Source organism: Argopecten irradians, chromosome 12 (assembly GCF_041381155.1).
Source record: "Argopecten irradians isolate NY chromosome 12, Ai_NY, whole genome shotgun sequence".
In the NCBI taxonomy this organism is placed as follows: Eukaryota; Metazoa; Mollusca; class Bivalvia; order Pectinida; family Pectinidae; genus Argopecten; species Argopecten irradians.
In genome coordinates this window covers 16,259,053-16,265,061 of record NC_091145.1, presented here as the reverse complement: position 1 = coordinate 16,265,061, position 6,009 = coordinate 16,259,053, and positions in this window count along the sequence as shown.

Below are 6,009 nucleotides of genomic sequence, written 5' to 3'. Positions count from 1 at the left end.
TATACAACAAACTCATCAGGGCACAAGTTGACAATCTGCTTTACAAACGAATGTAGTAGCATGTTTAAAACTCGCATGAATTCTAGTCTTTAAAATCAATAATTACATTATTAAGTTTTTGTATAAAAATTATGATGTTTCTATGACAACTGTTAAGGTGTAAATGATATCGAGCATGGAACATGTACCTGAGACAAAGCTACAAACAAATCAAAATCAGTGTCCTATTGAACGGTATCATCTTCAGGACATCAAGTTTTGGTCTAATTTAATAAATGTTAATCAAGTATAAAAGCAAAGCCGGGTCTGAGTCAGGGGATATAACTCTATTTCTGCGAAACAGGGGAGATAATTCAATAATTCTATTTTAGCAATAATGTGTTTACTAGTCTACTGCAAAATACTGCAATAACATACAAATAAATGTAAACTGTATTCTCATTGTTTTCAAGCAAATTGACACCTTGAAGACCCTTCAGATATATATATAATATATATGTATATATAAACTGCAGTGATTTGGTAAAAACATATAAGTCATAAATATTTAACACAAATGCTCACAACAAACAGCATTAACTATTAAATGCAGATAGAAAACAATATGAATGGAGAAATTTATCCATGTCTTGTTCAGTTTGGCTGCATATATTGAAAAGTTAGGTAAAAAAAAGATAAGACTTTTAAACTAAACATTGTTCATTCAGAAAATAAAAGTGAGAGAGAGACACTCACAGACTGACAGTTTTCTACAGTTAACTGACCTAATATGAACACTGGTCAGTATCCAAATATGGAGTACCAATCTATTTTTTGCAAGCAAGCATTGGTGTTATGTGATTTTTATGATAACTTCTTTCTTTTTGAATTTACTTATCTCTATGCATTAATCATCTTGTTCTTTTCATTGAGGTTTAGAGACATGTTTGAGTCAATGTTTAAAGAAATCATGTAATTTTAATACAGTATTTATAGACAGAATACTTTTATGAGTCTTTATACATTTTACGTTTCGCACATGAACAAGATTTTAATACTGTTTCAAGAACTATTTAAGCAAATTAAAACATAATTTGATCCAATAACAAAAGATGCTGTAGTTCCTACAAAAGCATTTACATTAATACTGTAGCGTTTTTATATATATATATATATATATGAAGATACTACATGTACATATGTCTTATATAACCCAAGTTTATGGCAGACTTAGCATATGTTATAGAAGCTTGAGGACCCATTTTCTTAAAATTCTTTGTAGTCTTCTCTGGTGTGTTTTTCACGTAAATATTGATGAGTACATGTAATATGATCATAGAGTAAATGGAGTGAGAACAAAGGTCTGTGTGGCCATTACTAATCACAGCCTATACTAATAGGTAATGCTGCAGGTAATCGAAGAGAAACGGGAAAAAAAATGTCAACAGAAATAAATAAATAATTCCTGTGCAACAGCAGGTACGAAAATGAAAAAAAATTTCCAACAAGCAAAGGGGTAAAGCAGTGGCTTAAAACAATGGCATAGTACAAACCATATCTGGACATGCAACATGCATAAAATCTCATGATATTCAAAGTTGAAAACTAGAGATAAAACCAGTTATCTCCCCTGATCTGTTCCCATTGAAAACTATAGATGTCTTAACCACAAATAACTAAAACCGCTAGTTAATTACCTTTTTCAAACACCGAAAGTTAATGCTGACCCTAAAACCATAACAGACAATTTTAACAAACCACAAGTGAACTGGTCACTGAAGTCTTGAAATGAAACGGATGGTCTCCCATCATTACAAGTCAATAGGAATAGAAAGATATATATAAAAACCCTACATAGGTACTTCTTAACAATTAAAACCCAACAAGACGAAGTTAATTACAGTGACTTGGTATCAAATGTATCCTGAAACCCAGATTTAATATGTTTAAAGCCAAAAATAATCTTGTTAATTTTATATCATCATTTAAATCAATTAATGTTTTTGTACACTGCAATGGACCACAGCATCCCTTATGATCATACAGGAATCACAGATTAACCCCGTTTATAAAGAGGAAGGGGAAAATAAAGAGTTGAATGAGTTATCATGGAGTAAGGAGTTTCGTATTCCATCTTCTCATATTTCAGAGTTATCTCCCTTACAAGTAGGTATCCATGGTGACCTCATTATTTTGTGAGCAGAGTTGCGTCGTTTTCTCTGAAAAGTATGAAGTTAAGCATGCTCTAAAACATGTCACCATGGATACCTTCCCACGAGGGAGGAAAACTCTGTAATATGCAAATACAGAATATTGAAAACCCGAGGTTAACAGTCAGTATGATGTTCTTGTCCCTACATATTACAGACTTATCTGCCCATGTAAATAGATATCAACAGTAAATTCATGTGTTTGTGTGCGAAAATTATGTTGTTTTCTCTGAAAAATATGACGTTCTGCTCACTTATACATGACGAAACAATCAATATTTATGGACAAGGACAGATAACTCTGGATACATAACTAGAAAAAGACAAGAATTGACAAGCAGGAGTAAAGGGATATACCGGTAATAAATCAAAATAGGGTTTATATAATCTAATATGACACACTCATGACATCTAGAATATAAGTCATACATGCAGTACAATAAAACAATTAAAATTTAATTAAATCAGTGATTAGTTTTGATTTTCTTTCATATATTTTTAAAGAAAAAGCTAATTATTGCATTATATCTTGGACTTTAGAACCTTTTACATTTACTGCAAAGGAGAGTGCACAATTGGTGTATTTAAGAAAGAATGTTTTTCACAGAAGTAAAAGAGTAATCATAGTAAAACAACATCAAAACACTTTGTATACCTCTAAGAAAATCTTAACTACTACTTAATTTGAACATACATTATAGCTAATGAAGTTAATAAGAATTAAAATCTCCAAAAGCCTAAATATTCCTAAATAAAACACACATTCTGGACAGAGATGTTCTACATATACTGGCCCGTGTTTTCATTGCAAACAACATTTGATTTAATAGGCAAGTTAGCAAACCTAAAATCTATCTGGTTTGTAGATTCAATCTTTAATGGTTTTTTTCCCTCATATCAGATCATTTAATTAAAGAAAGTTTTTTCTAGTGAAGATAAGGTGATTTTCTTTGGTTTAACACTAGTCAATTACCGGGTGGAAATTCTCCATAGAATTACACTGTACATAGTTTTATATACAAAAGCATGACAAATAATACATGATGATCCTATAGAGATAAGGTTTTCAAACCTCGTTCATAAATACACCGTGTAAGTTTCTAAGGTCAAAATTTGTAGATTTTAAGTACTACTTGTTATTCTGTGAAGCTTTGAAGCCCCATGCATTTCCCAAACCCCCTGGGTAGTGTACAATAAAGCTACCCCTATCTCATTTGGTGAACTTTTAAAGTCTTCTCTTTGTATTTCATGCAAAATCTGGATTTCAAATAAACTTGGCAACAATTTAACATGCATATGATTAGTACTACATTTGTCATTATAAACGGGAATAATTTTCCTTAACGCTAGAAAAGGATTTAAGAGCTCTCTCCGTAAGATACTTGTCATTTTGTAATAGATATTGTTGTGGGCTCTTATCGTCGGAAAACCATGGTCGATTGCACTACGCTATGCTAAACTTATTGCTAAGTGTAGGGCACAGGGACCTGGCACAATTTTTCTAACCAACAGTATTTACATACATATACTGTTTGTTAGAAATTTGTGCCAGGTTCCTGTGGTATAGCAAAGCGTAGTGCAAATAGTCATGGATCTCTGATGATGGTGGGCTCTATGAACACTAGGATTTGATTTTTTTATCTGTTTATTGATGAAGAATTCAATCTCCAAAGAAAACAACAATCAAGAGCTTTGTAATGCCATAATGTCAAAACAAGGGAAGTAACTATGATAGCTCAGAATGAACCAGTTTGAATCTAATAACATCGTAATCAAGGCAACTTCAGAATTCAGTGTAAACATGTATTATATATTGGATTGATATATAAATATGCTTGTCTAGTTTTTTGTCACATTGGAAATTCCCGTCAAGGCCATGTAGTTGGTGATCAATGCCAATCTAATTCCCAGATTTAAATTTTAAAGATTGACGTAAATTCAAATCCAAGTGTAAATATGAGAAACAACATATCTAAGACAGGTTCTGTACATAAAAAGAAACAAAACATTGGTGCTTATTGCTGAGCACATCAATAAATCTTTCAATCATAAGTTCAGCACTTTATAGTGCACAAGACTACTCTCGCCTCAATACCTTGGGCAGTACATACACCTATGTACAAATACATCTTACTGTGAGTCCAAATTAATAGCTGATATCCTTAACATAGCAGCAGAAACATCTAATTATAGCAGAAAAGTTGTCATGGTGGTTTACAGTGGATTATATATATAATATATTTGCTTATATGTATTTACACCTTTGTTCTAAAATGAGGGATGAATATATACCTTTTGTAAAGGAAATTACATTTCATGATAAAAATCAGTAAACATGTTATAATTTGACAAAAGATGATTTTTCACTTTTTAAATACAACTTTCAATGGCACCACTGACATATTAAAAGAGAAAAAATATATATTTACAATATAACATATTCATGGTAATCAATAATGCAAATAATATATTTATCTTGCACAATATCTTATACACTCATTAAAAGACCACATTTAAGTCATAAAAATCGGATCAAATTTAAAAGTAGATCTGCTGCAAAAATGTACATACGATATATTGTGTATGTACACGCCCTGATTGGCCAGTGCTTTCATCTCTCAGTGCTTCTAATACGACGGCATCCACACAGATTTCTCAGCTAAGTCTCTCTTGCTCTTGAAGAGATTTGCACATTGTACCTATCTCTCAAATGTACAATTTTTAATCTCACTTCATTCCATGCATACACACACATCTGTTAACACACAGGCACTTGTCTCATCTAGCTAAGTATTTGCATGTTACAGAGTTATTTTCTCTGGAATACATGTATAGATCTTAGACCTTATTATTAGATTTTTATGTGAAATTTACATCAATTGGTCTGAAAGTATGAAATAATGCTCGCAAACATATGACGTAACGCTTGCAAACATTTGACATCACAATCAATACCTACTTTCAAGAGGAGAAAACTTCTTAACATGCAAATACAGGATATTGGCATGGATAGAGGAAAGTGCCTGTGGTTAACACATATACACATCCTTTCACACGCACATATAAATCCTTCACAACAACACTTGATTTCAGCCATATTTAACCTAGTACTATATATATGTCTACATTTATCACTAAAGGTAAGAAAAATTTATCACAACATCTCCACAGTGACAAAATACAAAATTATTGAAAATGTTTAAAATTTTATGCTTGGTCTTATGCTAGGCACTAACATGTAGATGTACGAGCATCAAATTCTGCCTTTTATGGACATTCCTAGATTTGTTTTAAAATAATAGGGGAGGTATTTTGCAAAAGATTTAATCATAAAAAATTGTAACATTCCATTACATATTAACCTTAATACATAATACCTAAAGTGTAGGTGTTTTGTATTTGACAGAACCTGGAAAATTAAGGCATAATCCTTGGCTAATTAATATACATGTAAATACCTTATGAAAAATCTTTTAGTTTTCACTGGACCATATTGAATATATCTATTTAAATACATAAATATCTTTTATTTTTACCTTAAAATAAGGGGGGGGGTCAGTTTGTTAATTTCAAATCTTTAATAACAGGAAAATGAAATTTCATATATTTAAAAAAAAACAACCAAAAAAACAATTGACAGAATTTAGAATAAAAATATCTGACCAAAAATTAATACAAAACTTACTTTGTTGAGCATTCACTTATTGACAAACTGAAATGTTTGCTAATTAAAAAGCTATTGCCAGAATAATGTGGAGCAATTTTTTGTTGTTACAAATATGTTTTTGTTTTTAAACATCATACACAACCCTACAAATCA